The sequence below is a fragment of the Anoplopoma fimbria genome, chromosome 23 (genome assembly GCF_027596085.1).
Source record: "Anoplopoma fimbria isolate UVic2021 breed Golden Eagle Sablefish chromosome 23, Afim_UVic_2022, whole genome shotgun sequence".
Taxonomy (NCBI): Eukaryota; Metazoa; Chordata; class Actinopteri; order Perciformes; family Anoplopomatidae; genus Anoplopoma; species Anoplopoma fimbria.
In genome coordinates, this window is record NC_072471.1 from 8,337,130 (window position 1) to 8,362,261 (window position 25,132).

General features: G+C 41.5%; 1 protein-coding gene across 1 annotated transcript in view; it reads right to left on the minus strand.

The window, feature by feature from the left end:
* ptn (pleiotrophin) overlaps positions 1 to 24,640 on the minus strand; it is a 42,521-nt gene extending 17,881 nt beyond the window's left edge. Inside the window, exon 1 of the mRNA XM_054624727.1 lies at positions 24,516 to 24,640. The gene's annotated coding sequence lies outside the window, so the exon portion shown is untranslated. The remainder of the gene's footprint in view (positions 1 to 24,515) is intronic.
* Positions 24,641 to 25,132: the final 492 nt, after the last annotated feature.

Here is a 25,132-nt window from a genome sequence, read left to right on the forward strand (position 1 = left end):
TCAAAAGATAAGAAAACCTTTTTCCTCAGTTAGTCACACAGAAAGTGTTGGGCTCTTGCTGCAATGCAGACAGAAAAAGGGACGGGAGTGATGACTTTGAGTGAGCTCTCCTTACAGTGGCTTAAAGAAAGAAAAGTCTTGGAATTGAAGTGAATTAACCATTCCCTCTGAAGCCATAGATTCCTATGAGACGACAGGTTTGCTCCTCCTCTTGAGGTCAATAAATTAAATGGAAGTCTCCCGCTGCCATGTTGCTCCTCTTTCCAGAGCATGACAGTATAATGGATGTCAGGGTGGATCGGAGCATTTGACTATCATTCAACAGGCATGTGTAACGCTCTGATAAGAAGCGCTGGGGAATGCCAACTTATAGGACATCTACTTGTGCTTTTCCATAAGTGCTCTTTCCCTCTTTTTCTTCAATAGTCAGACACACCTACAGCTTGAAACATCGTGACAGAGAGTAGAGGAGTATCGGCCTTTTATTCTCATGGCTCATACCCCCATAATTTCACTTAAGCAACGGGGTTTCTACATCAGCTCAATTCACCACAGGCCGTATCATCCTTCATCAACACAAACGGAGACGTGGTGTTTTGTCTTGCAGGGACAGTTTTCAGGGAAATACTCATAAATTTTATTAACTTTTTTGACATATCTCAATGTTCTGCTAAAAGTGATACCCAAGTAGCCGGACACCAAAGAGAAGAGGCATCATCAATCATCGCTCAACCTGTCCCCAGATTCTAAGCTGGATATTTGATGCAGGATATTGCCATACCTGAAGGTTTATTGAGTTGAAACTCTTCAAATAAAAAGTAATTTAATGCCTCAGACCTTGTAGTAAGAGTTTAAGTTTTAAAATCATTTTTGTAAGATTGTAAAGGTTCTTGACGAGACAGTGCTCATTGATGAATTAATATGAGTTTCTGTTGCTTTTGGGGTGTCGAGCACAAATCAATGGAAGTTCATGTGACCTAGAACCAATACTTTTTTTGGACAATCACATCAATTACAAAATAAATAACGTCAAAATTTTAAATACTTTCTGAGTGTGTCACACATTCAAAAACTACTTTTGGGATTGTGACGGTTTAAACCATTCATTCCAATATATAAAAGCCACCAAGAAAGATGTTTTTCCTGCCATTTCTGGGTGAGAAACGTGTGCCTCATTATTGATTATCTCTGATCTACCAATTATTTCCTTGATTAATCATTCAGTCATGAAATACAGAAAAGATATTACATTTGAAATACGATACAACTGCAAAAAGCTGCAAATTATCCCATTAGAGAAGCTTTTATTGATAAATGACCTGGCAGATTAATCAATTATCAAAGTAGCGGCTGAATTTTTCTTTGCAGATCAACTAATCACGTATCTTTTCAGCTCTATTTTAGATATTTGCTGGTGAAATACACCACACTCTTATATCATCCATCACACAATTCTGCTTTAATTTAAAAAACAACACAGTATCTGAGAAGAGAAAAGAAGAACGGTCATCAAGATAAAATGGGAAAAATAAATGTCTTGCATGTTTTACTCTGGGGAACCAAAGATGATCACATTTAGCAACGGCTTGCATTTAAGATCAGATACGTAGTAAAGTCTAGATGTAAAAGTAAACTGTACGGCAACAGGAGAACTGAATGTTTGCAGACCTTGGGGGTTTCCTTAGCTGAAACATTAGAAACACCAAATGATCAGTGTGAGGCTCATGAGCCAGTGAGAATTAGTCCTATCAAACCCTCCATTTGCCCCATTGATCCGGACACAGCTGTGGGTTCCTGTTGAAGGTAAGGGAGGAAGAAAGCCAATATCGCCCACAAATCAATGGACCTTCAGTGACTCCATGTGTGCTCCAGCAAATACACACAAGACAATCCACCACTCTGGAGCGCAGACAAACATCAGGTACAAAACGCTGCCCATTTCTCTCCTCTCTCTCTAATTACTGACGTAATCCCCGCCGAGTACATAAAGGAGAATCTATCGATAGGCCTTCTTTCAGATCCTTTGCTTACAAAGGCAGGAGGCGATGGATTCGGCAGGAAAAATGGAGTAAACTATTTAATGAATCAATTATAAGACCCTAGAAGGGGTGAGTCACTTGTGTTTTTAACTGTACTGGCTGATCAAAAAAGATTTCGACCGTTACCACTCCGTGAGGAATGGATTTTAGTTTCTTTAATTTAAACCATTAGCATCTCAAAACCAAGTTCTCAATCAGTGAACTTGTCTAAATACATATGGGGAGCATGTAATTAAGCAACATCCCCTCTGTGGTGTGTTAATGATGAACACAAATATTATCACAGCACACATGTATGCTTCTAAAATCACTTAGCTGGACATGAATTATGGATGTTTTTTTAATAAGTCTTTGCTCCTGGAGGTAACAAATCAAAGAATGTAGTTTCAAAAGGCAAGTCTTTCTGAGCTCACTCATCACACAACACTAAGAGTCGATATGAGATGATCCTCCATATTTCATTTTTAAGGATATTTTTTATCCTTTGACCTGAGTATGAGGATCATTAAAAAACGTTCAGCAATATTAAAATCAGCTTATATCATGCATGCATACGCAGTTTAAGTAATTATTTATTTTGTAACAAATGTGACAATGTGAAAGAGGTCGCTTGTAGGGCTGAATCACTGAGAATATCACCCAAATCTGCAGCTCTATTTGGTTTTATGGAGCTCTATAGCAAGTTTTAAAATGGGGTCTATGGAGATTGACTCACTTTTGGAACCAGCCTCAAGCGAAACTGCAGTTTTAGGCACTTCGGCGTTGGCAACAACGACACATAACTTCCCATATGCTCTTCGTGCAAGGGAGAAAGTTGTGGATGGAAAAGACAAAACATGCTGCCATAAGCATGTCTTGTCTTGTGCAATAAGCTTTTCCCCCTATTCTCCCGCTAGCCTTTCCGTCTTTTCATAGCCACTTCAAGTCTTGGGGGTACACTTCACAGGAGGTAGTTTAAGTTGCATGCTCACAGTTTCCTTCCAATTGGTAAACACTGGTCTCAGGTGGGAGAAGACCACACAGGTCACATGGGTCTGTTCCAAGGGCAAAAATGGACCTTGAGTGGAAAAAGAATTGACCATTTTCACCTCTCTCTTTGCTATGTGGAAGGTAAGCCTCTGACTCACAGATCCCAGTACAAGCCTGGAGGAAAAACCCAAACACATACAGCTGAGGTTGGGCCAACACAGAGTCTTGATGTCTAACATTAATGTAAATGAACCTGTGCTGGGGCAAGACTTCACCAAACAACAGACACAGGTCATAAAACAACCAAGGAGCTCCTGTTTGCGTCTCACTGAACCTATAAATACCACATACTCCAAGTCTGCTGGAAAATAGGCATAAAGGCAACAGTATGCTAACATACACATCTTGTTTGTTGCCCCCAAGAGGCCAATTAATCATAAATGCTCCTCTAAGAGTTCTTGTTTGAAAAATGTACAGCTACTAAACATCTCTTTTTTGCTGACGTCTAGAAGTTGTAGTTGATATTAAGGGGAAAAAGGCTATTTTTAACCGTTTTAGATCCCATCACTAGTCATATTTTGCATCTATTCTACAATATATGCAAGCGTGTTGCATCCATCGATCAATTTATATCTTAGCTACGTATTTTGCAGCATTCTAAGCCCGCCCACTTTTAAGAAAATATATGCATTGTTTGATCTTGCTGCTTCACTTATAGTATTTTAATTATCTTTTGTTTGGACAGTGTTTGTTATTTGCTGCTACTTCCTATGATCATGTTGAGCTCTTTTGAAAAGATCTCACTCGAAATAATCTCAGTTTGACCAATGCCCATATCCTTTTTCTTGCTAAATGTATGCTTCTTAACACCAAATAAAGGTAAACTTAAAGAAGAAAGTGCATTTTAAAAAACATGTCACACAGAAATATATCTACTTGGATGAGAATTGCTGTTCCTACCAAGCCATATCAGATGTTTAGATAACAGAAACAAAAGAAAACACATTTTATTGACAGATTTTTCTTTACGGTTCACTGTTTGTTTATCTTTAGTAACAGACAGCGACTGCAGCACTATGTCCTTGGGAAAAGACAGGCAGAAAAAAAATCCCCTTGTGAGTGGCTTTCCCATCTCAGTAGTTATGATTCAGAAGAGGAGCAAACGCTTCACCTAGACACAGGGCATATTGAAAGGATTGAAAGGAGTTTCTCAGTCTGTGTGTTCCTTGAGCTGAGCTTTTCAGAGATTCCAGCACAGATGAAATGAGAAGTGTATAGACTAGAGGAGGGCCTTTGAAGAAAAAAAAAAAGAAAAGAATGTAAAGTCAAGCATAAAGCTCATATATACAGCCATAAACACGGATTACTGAAGGGTTACAGCAGGAATACAGATACACATATGGTAAATCATATAAGAGAAGGTTAAGACAATGCTGCTCTGTGCAATGACTGCTATTGAAGAAAAGTGAATAATTTCTCACAGGGCCGTCGGACGCCTTAATTGAAGCACGCCACCATTTCTCGTGTGTTAAGGTGCAGATGATTAGAGCAGAATGCCACACATTTTCTGACTTGTGTTTTGTGAAGGTCAGACAGTGGGGGAGAGAGTATCTCTCAGAACAGCCCTGGAGGAGCCCACAGGGAGCCTCGCTCCGGAACAAAAACAGCGTGTGTGTGTGTGTGTGTGTGTCTTTTTTTGAGTGTGTGTGCGTGTATTGTGTTCGGGGCCAAATCTTGAAAGTGAGCTCAGTTTGCGGTTTCAGAATGATGGGCTTGTTTAATGATGAAAACACAATAATAAGGATGACAAACAATGGCTCGGTGAGAGCACCGGAGCTGAAACAGCTGAAATTGATGACTTCTATTTATGCATGAATGCCTCCATTACGCTGATCACATTATATCTACGCCTCCAAACACCCACTCAGTCGCTTATCCTCCCACTCATCTCTGTGCCCCTTTTTTTCTTTATTATTACCACTCATAGGAGGACATTATGAGCCCCATGCTGTCACTGGTATGACAAACTCCAGTGGTTATCAATTACCCTCCTTTTTCAGGATTATAAAAACTGCAGTACCACAAAACAAGACTATATTCAACTTCCTTTGCAAATGCAACTCCATTCCCTCCCTCTCTTTATATCTATTCAGCTTTGTAATATTTTAGCCATGTTTTCACATGAGGAAAAGGCTGCACAAAGAGAGCCAGGGGAGCCACACAAATGGATTAAACTTTCAATAAGGGCTTCTTCTCAGTAGAGACTGATTGGTAGAATACCGCAAAAAAAATATATTATTTTAGCACTGACTCAAGAGGTAAACAAGCTTGGTATTTTTGAGTTTTCTCAAAACTTTTTAACAAATTGACATGTATCCAGCTTTACTCTCTGCAGTGTGCTGAATACATACATCATATCACCATAAAAACGTTGGTGATCTTGAGGTTTAACATTGAACTGATTCATATAAAGAAACTCTAAAATGCAAGTCCATCAAAAAAGAAAAAGTTTCACACAAGGCTGGTATATTCTTAAGTCCCGAGAAGTTGACCGTAGTGAGCCTCGAAGGCCCCAAGGTGTCGATGCGGCGATGTTTGTTTTTTTTACAAATTTGTGTCTAGTTTAATTCATTTTGGTTTTGAATTAATGCTTATATGGAGCATATCCTTTAACCTGCAGTAACAGTTTTTTGGCCTCGTGCAGGCTGTTGATTGCAATCTGCAACCTCACAGCTAGATGCCATTAATTCCAACACACTGGTCACTGGCTCAAAAGGGACCAAGAGCCCATTTTTGGAATCTGAAATTGATTATGTATATGCAAAGAAAAGCAGTCATTGGAAAAATTCTGCTAGATTTCTGCTGCAAAAATGTAAGTTTGTTTAAATATTTCATGGTTTGGTCGAACTTGCACTCATACAAACTGATATAAGGTTTAACTCAACCTGCAACAGTATTCATGAGCATTATGGTTTCTCCATGTGCGAAATGTCAGAGCTAAAAGGGTTCACAGGCTAATCGCAGACAGATGTGGCAGCGCATTAAGAGTATATGCTGGAAGAGGCTACACAGTGTAAATGTTTTGAGCATTTTAGATCACTTGATCATTTTAGATCACGCTCATATAGGTCTGCTGTATTCATACAGTCGCCCATTCTCATCCCGACCATTAATCTTCACCCCTGAATATCCTGTGCACAGCCCCAGCTGCAGGGGACGTCTTATCGCCGCTCCTCGTCCTGGCGCTTGTCTCCCTGTTCGGGTGCCTTTTGATTGCTAGAAATAGCTGGGTTTGTTCCCCTTTAGATCCTGGCTGTCTGGCTGCTGGACCCCCTTGCAGTCTGATCCCCCCTGGCAGCCACTGACAGCCCAGAAAACAGAGCTCCGTCCCTCAAGCCCCGCGCTGTTAGCATCAACAGTCAGCGCCTCCCTCTCTCAGACGCCGTCTCCTGCCTACTCTACAAAAGGCACCAATTTAGAGGTGCCTGTCTAATTGAATAGGCGACATTTATCTTAACGTGAGCGTGCTTCTGTGTGTGAGTGTTCCTCTCAAGAACGCCGCCGAAAGCACCTTGAGTCACTTGTTCATTAAAGTGTGCTGGATGAGAAAGCCCTTGCACACAGCGTGGGCAGTTTTGTCCGCCTGTTGATTAAGCCATCCTCTCTCCTTCTCTCTTTTTCCATCCTGTCTGCCGTTCTCTCTCTATCTCTCTCCCTCTTTCTCTTCCCTTCCCTGCTGTATTTCTGTCCACTTGAGAAATGCCGTTCATATCTCTTGAGTTTTTAATTTTGCTTGTAAACAGACTGGAGTTGAAAGGCTGTGACAGCTCATTCAAGAGTCTCCTTAAAAGTCACTATGGAATGAGGTAAACAATGCTGTAGCGGATAAGACCCGACATCGTGCTTGTTTCTGTGGAAGGTTCGTCCGTAATCTTTTAGCCAGGAAGTCACTCAATATATCATGATTTTAGATTGCGCATCGCCACTTTCGGTCCGTCACAGACACACTGTTCAGCATACTTAGTTCAGCTCGAGGGTTCGTGCTTAAGATTTGTTTATCTATAGAGTGGAGGCTGAGGATAATTTGGAAATGCAGTTACGATAAATTAGTGACGTTTGCTAAAAGTTTTTTTATGGCTTAGACAAGAATAAGAATGTCCATGGCAACCTTTCAAACCACTCTTGCAGAATAATCCACTTCTCTGCTGTCACTCTGTATGCTCGGTATTCATGCTTCTATCTCAGTTGTAATGCACAGATTTCTAAAGCCTACAGCAGGTGCAATTTATTTTTTGTTAAAAGAAGTAAGTTAACTTTAACATAGAAGTAACAACCTATACCAAACTATTTAACAAGTTCTTCTGTTTCTCTATACAGTTACATTACATGTAATAAACAGACACTTTATAACTAAAGCTCAGGGACAAGACTCATGTTTGGATCTTGTCCTACAGAAAAGTTGATATAGAGAAGAAAACTTTTTCGAATGAAGTTGGCATTGAACTCACTGGAGTTAAGATAAAGAACACGAAAAAAAGGTTCCCCACACTCACATACAGCCTCACACACAAGGAGATCTTGGAGTAGGACGGAGAACAAAAGTTTGACTGATGATGATGATGCAGTCGTATCAAGACGCAAGGACTTGCACCAAATCAATGAAATGTTAACTATCTGTGGGCTCCAGAGTTTTCTTTGAGAAAGAAGCTGAGAGACTTTCTGCTACTTCAAAGTCTGTACACCCATCCATCACCCTGCTCTGCACTGCCGTGTTGTTTAACTGTTTCTATGTGGTAACTGAGCATATGTCGTCAGTTAGAACAAACATGTATTTAGTTTTCAGTGCACGTATTCTTACATATGTTCAAACACTGTCAGTCCTTATGATCCAAATGTTTGTTATAGGTCCTCTAAGTTACAGAGTTTCCATAGCAACCCTTAAACTTGTTTTCAGATCCCCTCATTTTTGAAGTCCCAGCATTTGTTAATGTGCAACCAAATTCCAAATTTTGGTAGAGTGACCCAAGCTACATTTGTTATCTCAAAAATGTATTACGGTGCATGCAAACTCAATTTGTTATGCCAGTTAGAAATGTCTGATAAGCATAGCATCTGGTCTTGTGCCCCTAATGTCTGAAATTTGTCATTTTGTGGCCACAGAATTTGTTAAAACATCCCGATTTTTTAAATCCTTAATTTTGGTTATGAGCAACCAAATTCAGGTTTTGACAAAGGGACATGCAATTTTTTTGTAACCTTCAATATTTGTTATGGTCCCCAGAAACCACAGTTATGTATGAAATGCATGAAATGTTATCTGTACTTCTAACCGTGCAACCCAAGTCTCATTCATATCAAACATATGGTGTCCCACCCACACTAAAAAAGGAAATTTAAGACATTTGGGTCATACTTAAACCTCGGTTATACTCCCAAAATTGACTTGTACAAGGACAGCTGCGGACACCACAGATAAGTACTAGTTCTGTTTATACTGCTACTATGCTACCACTTGTAATATAGAGGCTGTGAACTGAGCAAAGGAATAATCGGATTTGGGAGCCTCCTGTTGGCTGTTGGATACTCAGAAGCAACGTGTTTCCTTTGTGCAGGATGACTCCGGTGGGGTCTAATTTGAATACTAATGAAAGCTTGGTCCACCCCTATATATTGTACAACCTCAGATTCAGAGCAGGACTCCATATTGCATACCACACACCGGAGAGGAGATATTGCTCATCCTCTGGATTTAACCATGATTCCAGTCTCAGATAACCTACATCCACCACCTACACACACGGCAACATTTCCCCACAGAGGTTTACCACCCACTTCCCCCAAAACCAGGCGTCACACTGGGCGGCCGAGAGGGAGCACGACGTAAGCTGCTGGTGGAGAGATAACGCCTCCAGTTACCTGTAATCCCACACCAGTATCTCACAGACAGCTTAATGGTCACAGCAGCAGTATAGGACTGGAATTAACCGAGACTGAGAACATGTACTGTAAGAGCCACGCACAGAAAAGACTGACAGTGTTTCTGCTACATTTTCTTGGTAATACAAATTATTTTCTGCAATCTATTCTCAAAATGTTTTTCTATTTTGCATTTTGTTTCTCCTGACATTTTAAGCTGCTACAGGTGGCTTTTCTTTTCCTCAGATCGTCTTTTGTTTATTTCAAACAAACCACAAAACCCCAACAAAATAATATTGCAGTGTGGTGCAACATGACAGCAGTCACTTCTTTACCTCCAAACTGATGAGGGGTATGACAATGCCTATTACACCATCTCAAAACTGAAGTAAATTGCCCCTCTTATAGAGACAGGACAGGTAATGTTAAGAGTATCCATCCATCCATCCATCTTCCGTAACCTGCTTATCCAGTTAAGGGTCGCAGGGGTGCTGGAGCCGATCTCAGCTGTCAATGGGTGAAGGCAGGGTACACCCTGGACAGGTCGCCAGTCTGTCGCAGGGCTGACATATAGAGACAAACAACCATTCACGCTCACATTCACACCTACGGGCAATTTAGAGTCTTCAATGCACCTAAGCTGCATGTCTTTGGACTGTGGGAGGAAGCCGGAGAACCCGGAGAGAACCCACGCTGACACAGGGAGAACATGCAAACTCCACACAGAAGGTTGTCCAGCCGGGGAGTGAACCCGGGCCCCTCTTGCTGTGAGGCGACAGTGCTAACTGTCTACACCACCGTGCAGCCCATGTTAAGAGTATGCACAGCCTTAATGTATTAATTAAAAGATGCACCCAAGTGGTCTAAAGATCTATGTCAATTAAAGCCAGCCATCAATCTTCACTTAAAAGTGCTTCAAGGTCAGTGGTTGGACATTTTACAAGTTCCATGGAGCTGTGGGTGCAGAGAATGGTGCTGCTCTCTGCAGTCAGAACATGACATAACCTTCTTCAAATGGAGGATATTTTTTTTGTATCCAAAATATATTCTGGCACAGTGGCAGCGTCTGCCAGACAGACTGATTAAACAGGTTTATGCATCAGGTGTGTGCTGAATAATGTTGACTTATGTGAGGAGGAAAGTTTCTGTCAGCACTACCCTACTGCATATTGTGGTTTGTGGCCTATTCCATGACAGAAAAACTACTTTTATACAATCGTAATACTGTTTTGCACAGTGCTATATGCAAGTTAAGAGAGAACGTACTCGTCAAAGGATTCATTAATGTTCCCCCCTCCTCTTCTCACATGCTGCCTGCAGATCTCATCTTGCGTCTTGGGGGAAGCCGCGGTGACAGCGGTGGCGACATTAGCTTGCGAGGCTTTGCTAAGCTGAGCTGTCACCAAGACGCGCGCGCAAGAGGAGAAGTTTTGACTGTCTGACATTGACGCAAGACAATAATTGAGAAAGCGTGGGCGGCCTGTGTTTGCTCACTTTAGCAAGACAAATTGTGGCGGACAGTTTCGACGGCTCTTCCAACTGTTTTTGAGGACATGTAATGTTGTGTTTACAGTATTAGTATCACACTGTATAGATAGATACTGGAGAATATATACAGTGTACGCTATATATATTTAACTATCATGTTGAAAGTGGTGCTCTCCTGAGCCCACGTACTGTGAATCAGAGGTGCTTTTATGAGTTTCTTTATCCCTTCTTGGAATTTAAGGTGCAGGTTTACGTGGCCTCTGATGTAGAATAACAAAGATACCGTATGGTGTATTTGTTTTGCTGAAGCACTTCAGTCCTGTTGGTTCCCTTGTAGCCTGTGTGGCAGTGGAACAAAGCTTGAATGCAGATTACGAAAGCCTCACAAAAGCAAACAGTTGTACATTTCCCTCCAGGCTGAGGCTCACCTCAGATCACACGGCAGCAGTGGAGAGAAATAGTAGCAGTTCAACATCTACATGACGCACTTCAGACACCCTCGACCAGTCGAGTCCCCCGCAAGCGATGCCTTAAAAAAAGCCTATTGATTTTAAAATAACAATAATAATCTTTCTCTACAGCCCTTTGAGTCGTAGTATTACCGAGATATCCGTCCAATTTCAGGGATGACTGCAACCGAGCAAGTTTAGGCCTTTTTATCACTAATCTGGGCGATTTGGTAAGAGGCAATCATGAGTGGTAATTTTCAACTATTTTCTCCCAAAGGACATCAATCAGTGACCCCTTCAATTTGCACCACATGTGCCCAACACGTGTGGATTCCCCCGTCAGTCAGTCCACGCGCATCCAGTCTCCAGTGTTTAAATGTTTGGTTGGTTAATATTCATTCACACGCTGCTCCCATGTGGACGGCCCGCAGAGACGGGAGTTTCGGGTGCAACGTTCGATAACGGTGTTCCTCTGTTGCTGTGGTTCGGGATTTGCTTCTCCCTGTAGTTTTTCCTCCTCAAATTCCCCCAACAGGCTGTCTGAAACTTAAAGATAGCCAGACAGAGTTGAGGTGAAGTTGTTATTTTTTCTCCTTCCCACCATTATTCGCAAAATCTGTTGGTGAATAACAAACATGTCAAATGAATTTCATTTTGTCATGAGATGAAATACTGAATATTTAGAGCTCTTTGTTTTATTTCCTTTGAAAAAATGGCTTGAGGTGTGAAATTGTGCAGAAAAAACAATAAATAATCAACTTCAGTCATTAATTTAAATTCTGAATCTCATTTGTCTTGAATTAAGCGAAAAGAAATCACATATTACCTATTACAAGCTTTCTTCTCTTAAGTGATTTGACTTCATTCGAGTTCCGTCACAATTTGAATTAAAAGAAAAAGGCTTATGAGCCATTTTGCAGAGGAAAAGAACATCATTCTTTCTTTTTGCAGGATCGCACCGGTAAAAAGAGGCTGTAAAGTTGCACAGCTTCAACCATAAAGGGTCAAAACTGAAAATAAATCACTGGTCACTCCTCAAGGCTGTTAACAGCTTCGGCATATTCACACTGTTATTTTCCACACCTCCCCTTTGATCACTAAATCAGTACTTCATTTCTTTTACAGCAGTAGGTGGGTGTTTGAAATAAGGTTTTAGTGCTAAATGATGATTAGAATTTCTCAGTCCCACTTCAATTCTCCACATGAAAGGGGGGGGAAGCATCTTATTTCCGATGACTCAACCACAGAAATAATCACACCTATTCAGTAAAGTCTATTTTTCTTCTTAATGTGTGGCAGGAATTGGAATCAGGGGACTTTTTTTTGATATTGGTTTCCTTTGATTTAGCTGTCAGCAGAGGGCTCTCATGATCCATCCACAATGGCCCTGACCTCTCATCTGTTCTCTGATGCAGAAATGGTATTCAATGACACCCACCATCAACGTCCTTTCATGGAAATATTGAACGGGGCTTTTTTATGCCACTCGCCTTGTTTTTCTGCTCCAAACAATGGCGGAGATGGCTTTAATGTTCACCTTACATCACTGTCAAACACTATGTGTCTCTTTGTTACCTGCTGTTCAATGTTCCATTGATTTCCCTGCAGTGATTCTGCTTAGACTGGACTATCATATCCATGCACCCCTCTTCACTGGGAGACGTTAAAAAGCTATTTATTTATTTTTGAAGTGTAGCTGTCATATTGAGAGGATGACCTCATCAGCTACACACTGGCCTCTACTGGGTGAAATAAGTTATTGCCTGAGGGAAAGGGGAAGCAGAGTAGAGATGCCTTTAGAGGTAGAGAGAAGAGCATTTCAAATGTTTTTTTGGAGATGGAGGATGTCAGTCGCATTAGGGGGTTCGTGTTCATGTTGATGGGTAGTTTTAGGGTAGAGTATGCAGCGGCACAGAAAACGATAGAGCAGAATTTCTCGAGCTGGCTCACAGGGAGAAGCGGTCTTCTCATCCTTCCAAAACACCCTTTTGGCAGCCTTTGAATTACCTGCTCTCCTTCCTGCCTAAATTGTTCAAATATGTTAGAAGTTGATCAAACGGAAAAGGCTTTCTGAGCGCATGGTCGACAGAGCTTCCCCCTGTGGGCTGTTGGGGATCAGACATGAAAACAGGGAAAGAACAAAGGCTTGTCGGGACTGTTAAAGACGCCTGGACCATAGCAGCCCATCAAAATTCATTCAGCAAAACAGGCATGAAATACCCGCCGACTGCAAGAGCCCTTCAAACATGTCAAAACTCTTCTGTCTCTCAGAGAATATGGGGAGCCAGAAAGAAACTTACATATGAGACAGGAGTTATTTTACTTTACTTTCTCTGTATCAATATATAATCAGTACACATCACTTCATAAACATTTTGTCAAAATATAAATTACGACTGATTGTCTATTTTTGGTTTTGAGAGGAAACAAAATGTTTTTAATTCAGTTGTCACAAATATGCTTTTAACTTGGACTGAGAAAGTTAAAGCTGTACTTACCAATATTTGTATTTATAACAATCAGTCAAATTACTACATGTTAATGAAAGGGGTTGCTTGTACCGACAGAGTTATCACTAGACACTGTAGATTCTCTTTGGTTCAATGGAGAGTTACCATCTTTAAGCTATCTGTTTTGGTTTTACAGCCCGCAACTTTGCTGTTGTAGTTCACTCTCACTTTAATCAACGTTGTTTCCAACCTGCAGCTATTTTCAGTTTAAGAGCTCTGATAAACCCACTGTGCACTACCTGCCCATCACCAAACAGCAGGCAGACAAAGTAACCGAATAGCTGGTGACAGTCAGAAATATCTGAAGAGTCAGATATTTGCTTCAGGAGTTGGTGGAGACAAAAACAGAGCTAAAATGTTATACTCTGTATCTGCTGGATGTATAAATGAGCAGCTGCTGGTCACATGTTAGCCATTAGGTGACGATATGTCAGTGTTATGTCTACAGCTTGCTTTGCTGCCCCCAAGTGGCAAGACAAAAATCAATTAAGATGTATATGGTATTATGTATATATATATTTTCGGTGAATGCAAGGGATTCTTCTTTTTTTTAATACGGAATACACAGATCAGGTAATAACAAAAAGCGGAGTACTGAGAAGCAGAAGAGTAACAGAAATTTGCCCTTTATTAAGATGGAAGGGGCTTCATTATATGTATAATATCCTAGTTACATATAAACATATAGAAACCTGCTTATCTTGTTTTTAAATGCTAAATGTGAGGAAATGTTTTTATTGAAAGCCATCTACGACAAAGAAAGACTCCTATTTTCAACTTGTTTACTCCAGTTTGCCATGATAGTGTCACTCAGTTTCTACTCTGCCAGGCTCTGCGCGGCCCTCGATGAATCAACCATAGCTAGCGACGCACTATATTCCAAGACCCAGTGACAGTCTTATTTCCAGCCATCGAGGAAGCAGGGGCAAAGTTATTTACTGAGAACGGTGGACAGAGGAAGATTGGACATCCCTGATCTGTCAAGGACATGACTTTCGGCCGAAACAAATCCTTCACTTTTATTGCATTGTCTTTGGGGCCATTTGGCACGAGGAGATGGAATTGGGAGGCCAACCTCGGTGCATTGCTTTCATCTAGCACTGTCTTCCACCTCTAAGTTTCCACCGGACGATGACAAAGTCCAGTCTATAACCTGTAGAGTCTGGAAACCCTCGTACAATTCTTCACAGGGTCTGGCCTTGCTCTCCAGATCGAACTGCTGATCTCAAACACACAATTATTAGACCAAGCAGAATATGATGAGGCACTGTCTGTGTATCTATCACAACTTTTTTTTTTTTTTTTTTTTATTTTTTTTTTTATAAAGCAGAAAACAACTTCAGCGATTATCTTTAAAACATATTTGACACCAGCTGGCTGAAAGTTAATTGAACACCTGTTTTCCCAAAGAGAAATCTTTCCCCAACACTTATCATAATAGACATGTAAATAACTTTTTATATGTGATGTCCTTGACTTGAAAAATGAAAAAAAGAGGTAAAAAAAGATAGTGATTGTCATGTAATTGGTATCGTGGTCTCAGGGGATGCATGTGTCTGTGTGTGTCTGTATGTGTGTGTGTGTGTGTGTGTGTGTGTATGTGTTTGAGAGAGAGAGAGTTTTAAGTGGAGAGCAGTCACCGAGGAGGGCACGTGCAGCACCACAGAGATCCACCGTCTGAGGTCCTCTGACGTCAGGCGGGGAGGCTGATGGGAATTCAATACCCAGCATCCACACCGTCTAATTTATTCCACAATAAAATCGACTGCAGCTTGTTTGTCTGCAGCTCCATTGACGGATTTAGGGGCCGATGAACGTCAGTGAAGTTCACCACAGATTCTTCAGCTAAAGAGGTTTCTGTAAAATCTCTTTTCACATATTTGTTAAGCTGCTAAAACGAGTGCAGAATAAAAGAAAAAGAAAAAAACTAAAAGCAGCCATGAATTTAAAATACAATAAGGCCACAGTTCATTAACTGTGTTATGTGCTGCAGCGGTGTTATAAAATAGGACATTGAACAATCCAATATTCCAATAAGCCACATACACTAAAGAGAGCTGAAACATCTACTCTCACTGTAAAGGTAGCCGCAGTAGGATAATAAAGAAAGAAAATGTTCCTTTCAAAATGTGTCCCATTTTGCAACCAAACTCATTTAGTTTTGTTTCACACACACATAATGCCGGTGTTTGCTGATGTTCACCTCACAAATCCATCCCATTTACCATCACCCTGAGTCTGCAGTAAGCTATCTCCATCCATCAGGAACCAGATTTTCTGTGTGCCTGCCGTTGTCCCCGTCTACATTCATCTGCGCAAACGCTATTTGCTGCAGCTTTATTTACAAAAACCATAAATGTGGCGATTCTATATGTGACACGATTCACAAGTAAATAAGGGAACCCATTTTGCAGCGAGGACAGATCCGATCATTGCCCTTTCAAAATAAAAACTCTGAGCTGTCGTGCGAATGCCAGTAGCCTCTCTCTGACACGGGCTGTGCTCAGCTGTGGAGTGGGTGTGGGGGTTAAGGGGCTGGAGGGAGGTGGAGGGAGGTGGAAGGGAAACTGGCTCTTGCCTACAGTCACAGCCCAGGGCATTGAACACGACCTTTCAACTTGCCACTGAGCATTAGACCAGTCGTATAGGATATTGAGTCCTCGTGTACAAACACTGCGGGGCCCTCTGCCGCCGCCGACAAGCTCTTTATCTTTAATGTGTGTCACACAAGCCTCTGCAGTCAAGGTAGTTTCACCCCCAAAGTGACACACAGTTGATTCTATAACTCGAGTGCTGAGCTGCTTGTCTCTGCGGAGCGAAACAAAGTCAAGTACAATTTCCTACAAAGGAGAGTAGAAATGTAGCATTGCTGGCACGTAGTTAGATTTCTGACAAACATTGTATCATACAGTTCACAATAAATGTAATAGATGAGTGGAGAAACATAACAGATGCTCATAACTAATTAATGCAGACCATAAATTGTTGAGGATAACACAATAACACATTTCCATTTGCATCCCCTAGTCCTTAACATGGCAGCAGTCAGGGAAAAAAATCAGATCTAAGATATTGGATTTGGAATTGATAGCCCCTCAGGAGAGCAGATTTGAGCTTTTTTATCGACCATAAAGGTACAAAGTAGTTTTGGATGCCAGTTCCGCCTCCATTAAAAGTGCCTATTAAATGTCATGTTCTTAAAGTCAGTTAAGGCCGCGCACTGGTTGGGGAACCTGGTTGGTACAGGAGAAAAAAACACTGCGGAGATTGGGGACCAATTCCCAGCAGCAGTGCTTGACCCCAATTGACAGTGTGCGTGGGTGGGAAGCTGGTGAGGGATCAATCTCCTCTGGTTGTTTAAGCCAAGAGAGGGCGATAAAAGCATCAAGGACTGCAGTGAAGGAGGGGACTGGCTGTGCAAATGGAAGAACTGATTTTCTCTATATCCCCTGATGATTATGTTTAAAGGTCACTCGGGTACATAATTGAACTTTTCAAGGTACAAATGGCAGAGGTTCAAAATCCGAGCTGCGAGAAAGGGAACATTAATGCACTTGTTCAGGGTGCTGCCCCTGGGACAAGCCCTTGTGCTGAATAACCAGTGCCACATGTTTTTTTCTGAGAGGTGGTCAGCTGGTGTCGGAAGACATCTCATGGTACATTTCCGTCCACTTGTTTTTGTAGCCATTTCCAATTTGTGCATAAAGACCTGAGTGGAAATGGCAGAAGTTCAAAGGAAAAGGACAAAAGCTGAGGTGGAAAAGTTGTGTGGCATTAATGTGGTGTTGCCACTCAATGACTACAATAACGTGCAACCTTTGGATATTCCCAATAAGATTTTATTCTGAATGTGATGTGGGATCTGCCGATATTATTCAGGTTTTAGGAGCATTCTTTGGACATGTATACAGCGCATTTGGAATGCACGTCTAGGATTTTATCACAGATTACAAAACACAGCCTCTCGTCTGTTTACTGTCAGCTCTGATAGGTTGCATGACTCTCTGAAGGAGAAACACACCTACTTTAAAACATTCTGAAAGACCTGGATATCAACAGTCATCACATATCGCTTTGCCGACCTTTTCCTGGAGGTGGTTGAAGGAGTAAAAGAGGGAGGCTGTGTTCGTACGTCAAACAAGTCCAACACCAGTTACATTAATTGGAGTATGCACGGCTGCATGTAAACTTGAATATTAGTGAAATATTAATTTTCATTAGCCATGCATCCCTCTCTGTAAACCATAAAGGCTAATAAGAACACCACATGTGAATCAGAAGATACTAATTTATTCATTAAAAGACACAAATGCCATCTCAGGTGGAATTCAGCAGTGAAATGTCTTAATGTATCAGAGTAACTCATGCTCCTTTAATGATATAATCTTGACATCTCCTCATGAATATTTACATATAAAGGTATTTAAAGCAAATACGCAAGGATTTACATTTGCAGATATTTTAATGGATACGGTTAAGGATTCTGTCGAAACCTTTTAATTTTGTTGTAGTTGTGGTTATTGTGCCGGCTGAAGGTATCATTTTCCTCCTGGGAGCACTGGGATTTGTTTTTCAGTGATAAACTGTCGGGAAGGGAAGGTAGCAGGTGTGTGAAGAGCGGACGTCTCAAGGGTGGAAAGACACCCCCCATCCAACAGACGACACATCTGGCTGTAGAGGGCATTGATCTAAAACGCTCAGAGGGCTAAACATTATGAATTCACATTGTGTTTTTTTTTGTCTTCCCCTCTCCCAGGCCGAAGCCTTGCACTGTACTGTCCTCGTCATGTACCGAACAGCATGTGTATTGTTGCTTAACCAGCCCCGCTAACATTTTTTAAACTCCAGTGGAGACAGAGGGCGAGGCCACAGCCCTGGCCTGGTGTTTGTGGTCGGATGGAATGTGAACTCTGTGTGAGAAAAAAGAGAGGAAGTAATAATGAGGCATCCCCCCTCTGCTGGTTGTTTGTTTGGACAGACCGGCTGTCTCACAGCACAAGCTGTGGATGGAATACTAATGGATATGACTAATGATTCTCCCTTCGCCTCTCTCCCTTTTCTCCTTGATTCCTTCCCACTCGACTCTCCTCTCTCACCCCTCCTTCTCCCGATCCATGTGGATGAAACTTTAAATTCTCGAGTAAGAGCTTCCAAATGTATTTTTCAGTAAGAACTAAGGGGACAGCTGTGACATGCACGCACATTTTACAGTATTTAGGGCAAGTAACAAGTACCTGAGTGTTTTCTCCTCAGGGCTTTGTTGAGCACTACCCCCACCCTCACTGATCCTGGATTCTAATCACTTTTTGGTGGGTGGTCATAAAACCATCCCTGGTGTTTGCAGCCATAGAGTGGGCCAATTTAATCCTCTGCCCGTCCATTTTTGTTTTTTTAACTTTCTAAATCTTTCTCCAGAATGTGACGCCTTGAGGGGAGAAACAGGAAGACATCCCAGAGCTTCAGAATCTCTCCACTGGGCCAGATTAAAACCTGCTGAGATTTAACCAAGGATTAGACTCCCCCTTTGGCAATTGGGGGCTGAATAAAGTGTTTAAAATATTGTTTTGGTATTAAGTATTAAAGATATGGAGCTTTAAACAGCATAGTAACCACAGTTTGGCCTATTAAAAAAGATCAGTAAGAGGGAAAGGGAAGCAATTTCTATTCTGAATATATAATTTCATAATTTCTTTATCTTTACCTTTACCTTTACCTTTATCTTTATCTTTATCTTTATATCTGCCAAACAAAGAAAACTTCCAAAGGTCGAACAAGTGATCCTTCTGAATGATGGTACAATGAGGATTTTCACAGATCATTTGTCAACAGTGTATTATGGTTTTTAGCGTATTCAAGCCCTTTTAATCAGAGAAGTTTGTCATCCCTGTGCATCTTTACCATTAGCAATCCAATTAGCAGCGGGATCGGAATGGAGACTCTAAGTGGCAGCCGGCGTTCCACTGTGATGCTCACGATCAATTTAACTTTCCATTTAACATCAGTGGCCACGTCACAACAAATCCCTGCATCCCTGCGAGTGTGAGCAACCTGCACGTCTCTGAATGCTTTTTTTCACCCCTTTTATCACTGTTCACGCCTTACAAGAATCAAACTCTCCCTGTAGAAATGATTATAATATCACTAATAACTCCACTGGACGGGTCGAAACCACTCCCGGCTACATAGCACGCCAAAGAAGTGGCTCTAGGTAAAATGAGATTGCATTGATTGAGCCAATAGATTACAGCATTTAGGTGGAGCTTTGGCAGCATATTGGCTGTATGTTACTTAATGGTCCCCTCAGGTTTTTACCTCTGAGACATTCAGCAAGGCTCTGGATTGGGGGGAAAGTTTTTTAAGTTGATTACTTTTTATTTCTGCTGCACCTGTATTCCTCAAGAGAGACGGCATGGTCAATATTAAAAAAAGTACAATTTCTATATCTTCCAGTGCATTTATTTTTATGCTAATATCCAAGCCAATATGATCTTGTTTTTCTTTTCATAATAAATACAACTGAAGTAGCATTGTTTGTCCAACTCCGCCACTTTCAGTTTCTAGCTTTCCCTTTGATGACATGGTGCATGAGAGAGACACGATCATCCCTCAGTTCATTAGAGGAATAAAAACACTACCCACTCCCCTGTGCATCACACTCTGAAGCCTGCACACACACACAAACTAAGCACCCTCAGGACCTGTATTCCCTGTCTGACATTTGCTATACAGATATACAACTGCAGCATCTCCGTCCAAAGCCTCTACTGCATCTTGTACTCTGCAGAAGGTGTTTAAGCTGCTTGTGAGATAATCGAAAAGCACACGAGCTAATACGCAAATTTGCAAGATCGTTATTAGCTCCTTATGTATATGTCATAAAGCTGCTCATTATTTTGGGTCACATTGTTTTGTGTAATCTAGTGATGAACCCACAGATTTATCACCCAACTCAGCCGTTTCCCTCAGCCGTTTGGAGCTCTTTAGCCTCTTTCAGCTAATTGTTTTGGTTTTGCAGCCAACATCAACCTCATTTTCAACAGCAATAGCAAAAGGTTGAAAATAAACTTTTTTAACCCTAACCCTAAACCTTTTCTACAAAAATGCTCTGAAAAAAACAGCTGTTTGTGTCCTGTAAGAAAGCAAGTCAACATTGACATATTTTACCTTATTATTGTAATTATGCTTTTAACTAACAACAGTAACGTAACAAACAAACTTCTTTTAACCCATACCATGACCTTTTGCTAAACCTAACCAAGCACTTTTGTTGCATAAGTAAACATAAAATCTAAGTGAACCTTTATTGGAAGTTAATTTTTAAAGAGACTATGCATGTAACGAACAGGGGATGCGTCCGCTTCACAGAGTCCACCATGTTGCACCGCCATGTTTGTACGTACGTACCAAACACTGGCTCTGGAAATTTTTAAGTAACCTGAAGGCCACGGCAGTTATTTTCCACCCTTGTGAAACTGCGTTAACGTGAGCCGCAGAGCGCAAAACCGAGGTTTTACATATATACGTATACGAAAGTCGTATCATAGTGGTAAAGATAGCCTGTGTGAGCAATGCACGGCGTTACTACAGTTTTGCACACGACTGGTCAAGATTTTGCCCTTTTTTGAAAGAGAGGAGTTTGTAGAAGGGTATTCTGTTAGTTATAATCTGCAAATACACCACTAGACGTTTTCCAAAAACACTGCACCTTTAAAACATGTTGCACATCAACAAGTTAGGCTGTTGATGTTTACTTTCTGAGTAGGTAGAAAACGTATGTTCCAACCTCATGACCTTAGCCTTCTCTTCTTCATCGTCACCTACCAGAAGGCCTGGGGGGTTCGTGTGTGTTCGTGCATTTCAGTGTGCGTGTGTGTGGGTTGCTGTGTGACTGAACGGGACACTAATGAGCTGACTGATTACAGTGGCAAGCCTCGGGTTATCATTAGCTCTCCGAGGATCAAACACCAGATCAAGCCAACAGCAAGGCGGAGAGATGCACGCCACAATTAGATATTTGTTTTTCCACAGGAAAAGTAGAAAATCTTTACGAATCTAAGGAAGGAAAGAAAGGAGGACCTTTTTTTTAAGGGGCACAAAGTGAGATGGTGGAAGTTTGAGGCTGATCAAAAAGCGATGGAGAAATTCATAACATGCCTCGACACTTGTGCACTAACACAAACCCTTACTCCTTTATTTAATTTCATCCACAAAAGGCATTGGTAGCCCCAGCAATGGGCTCCAACAGACAATGGGGACCGGAACCACAAAAGAGGAACAATCTCTCATCACCGGCTTAGAGGTTTTGCAGACAGCTTTGATTGTCTCGCTCTGGGCTGTAATGAGATAGCTGCTTGCTTGACGTCTCCATGAGAACGTCTGCATTTCCACACATAACTATTAACAGATTGATCAGGAGCAGACACTGCTCATCGCCACAGCTGAATTAAAAGATCAGGGGAGATTTCAGTGGCAAGCTCAGGACCAGTGCTTCTCCTGAAGGTCTGTCCACTTCAACACAACTGTTTATTGTAGTTTTGTTCATTATTTTAATCGATCATTAAATGAGCGTGTTGTACACAGCATACTGAGTGGTCAGACGATTAAAAAAATCAAACAAACTTAAGACTTGGAGACCAGTGTTCGAGGCCAGGGTTATTTTGAAGTGGCATGTTTTCCATACTTATGTAACATTGTTTACATTTTAGTTAGTTTACATACTTATTTTAAGCCCAACCATGATGTTTTTCCTATACCTAACTAAGTGGTTTTGTTGCCTAAACCTACATTTTTTTGTTTGAATTCAGAATGATGACTATGTGTTCACTGCGACCGTAGTGGAGCATCATAGATTGATGTGACCGATGTTATGCACCATGTTCCGATTACTTGATCTGAAATTACTACTCTGCCTGTTAAAAGAGCCGTATAATATCGTCTTTGGTAAGAGAGGGAAGGTTTCAAAGGAAGGAAATAACATTGAAACATAAAAACTGGTGCTATGGTGTTTCAAAGACACTGTTAACCAGGCAGGGAGGGGTCATACAAAAGATAATTCTGAGTTATACAAAAGATACTTCTGAGTTGCATAATGGGAAGTTTAGGATCCAGTGTTTTTGGAGCTTGGCCTAGAACCGAATGTCAGGATATATCAGCTTCTTCTTCTTCTTCTCTCAATTAAAACCTGCATGATAGTTTCTTGCTCTGTGTCTTTTATTTTAGCCCTTTAACCATGTTCCCAGATTCCACTAGTTCACTTGCTAACAATAGGAATGGTGGCCAAAACCAATAAAATAAGGCCCAAGTAGCAATACAACAGCATCATCCTTTACAAGCTCTACTTTATTGCATCTTTTGACACTTTTGCGATATGACGCCTTCAACTGGATGCAATAAAGGATGGTTCCTTGACAGGCCTCTCCTCTGGCATCCCTCCCCTCCTCTTTTCTTCTACTCCTCTTTTTATCTCCATCCTCCCTTTCTCTGGAGGCCCTCAGGACCCCATCAAGGCTCATTCTGTTCATCCCACATGTGAGGGGTCAGTGCGTACCCCACAAGAATAAACCAGCCACTCAATGTGAGGATCTTTGTGTATGTCCTCATCCCCCTACCCTCTCTCTCTCTCTCTCTCTCTCTCTCTCACTTACTTGTGCCCTATAGATGAGAATTGGCTTCATTCACAGCTCTTCCCTCCCCCCTGGAGCGGACTTCTCAGGGCCCTAACAGTGCAATTCTATGCCTTATTGCTCCAGCTCCTCTATGGAGAGCAGTCTCGTCAAAGCATTTGTGAAGACACAGAAGGAAATGAACTGGCTTTGTGCTTGGTCTTGACATATAGGCGCGATCACGTGGTGAAGTTTGTGGGGCAGGCGTTTAACAAGAGAAAAGGGCAGAATGTGTAAAATGTCTCTTAAAGGCCTCGAAGTGGCCAACCTTGTAGGAAAATGCCAGGACCTATTTAAAAATGAAGCCGTTTTATGAGTTTGCCCCCGCTGGCTGTCATCCAGCTTAATCCACATTGTGTCCTGACTTCCTACGGACCCAAAGCTGGTTTCTCAAGCTCATCTCCACCTCATGTTTAATCTCCCCCAGCTCTTTCATTAGGACCACACCATGTGTTGATTCTAAAGAAATGAAGCGGACACCTCATTTTGAGCAAGAATGAGCCGGAGAAAGCTTTTGTCCACAGCAGGAATGCCCATAAGACAGAGGGGAACACTGTTTGGTCTGACTCGGGTTGCTATACCAGTGCTGAAGAAAGCCATGGCAACGCAAGCAGAAGGTCTGCTGGACCACATAGCGCCGATACAATATGGCCACTCCGGGTTTGTCATTCCAGTCAGGCCTGACCCAAATTACGACATCCCAGGCAAAAGTTTCCTACTCCAACGAGCACACATGCACAGACATACTTAATTGGGCTTGCATATATTTAGCTGATAGCAATAATAAACAAAACATATGGATGTTTGAAGTCTAATCACTGAGGAGACGGCCCTGTTAATGATTTAAAACCACAGTCCATAGCCCATGGCTGCTGGGTTATTGTGACTTTCCAATTGTTTACCCAATATGTCTACAAGCTACTTTTCCATCTGCGCTTATAATTCATAGCATTTTTAAGCTTAATAGTCTTTTATGTTTTCATATGTTTATTATCTCTTATCAACAGCCTCAAGGCAAAATCTGCTTAAAATGGGAAGAGCAACAACAAAGCGATTAGGACCATGTCTACAGAAGCGTTCTGGTAAAGCATGAAACAGTAAAACAAACATGCAAAATATTAGAGAAAAAATACAGAAATGCAAAACATTATTTTTTATTAACAAAGAAACTTTAACTGAGTTTCTTTTGCAACTTCATGCAAAGTTCTCTTATTGTTAGATTTTAAAACATGAACACAACAGAGGGGGTGATATTGGCAGTACTGGAAATGAAATAAATCCCACCCCCAACATACGCACAAAGAAACACGCACCAAAAAATGGCCTTCATACCACCTGTGCTGACGAGTATCTCTGCAGAGCATACAACTGAACTCCAAACTTTTCTGCTCAAGTTACCACCTCACCATTACATCACACCTACCCATCAAAAGCCATGTATCCGTCCAGTGTGTTACCAGAAAAGAAAAATAATCCACTTACTTTATTTTGGAGGTCTGCTAGTTGTATATCAGAGCTTGAAGAAGTATTTTCTCTAGTCTCTTTTCATCTGCACCTCTGCCACGCTGCCCTGCTTCTCCAATACTATTTCTCTTTGTGGGCTGAGCATGCGATAGCTGTGTAGTTTTTTTTTTCTTTTTTTTTTTGTGTGTGTTGCATGGGGTGAGGGGAGGGTGGTGGGTTGGGTGTTGAATGCTGGGTTTCCTGACTCGTGATCAGGAGCTCATTACCCCCAAGGTCACTCCAGGGACGCCCTGCCTGGCACTCACTGGGACACCAGAGAGAAGATGTGAGATTGCCGACAAAGAGTGTGAGAGAAACAGAAAGGAAGAGAGCAGTTAAGAGCCAAAGTGCCTGGGAGATCCGGTGGGACTAGGAGAAAGAGCTGAGAGAGAAAAGTGAGGCACAGATACATATAAACAGAGAGAGAAGGGAGACGGTGGAGAGACACTGATCCAAATGCTAACAGACGGACAGATATTCAGGAGAAGCGAGCAAACACAACAGCTAAATGTGTCTGTAGGAGCCTTGGATGAGCCCACGGAGTGAGCAGGCTTGGAACAACAGCCCAGCCAAACTACACAGAGTTATATAAAATA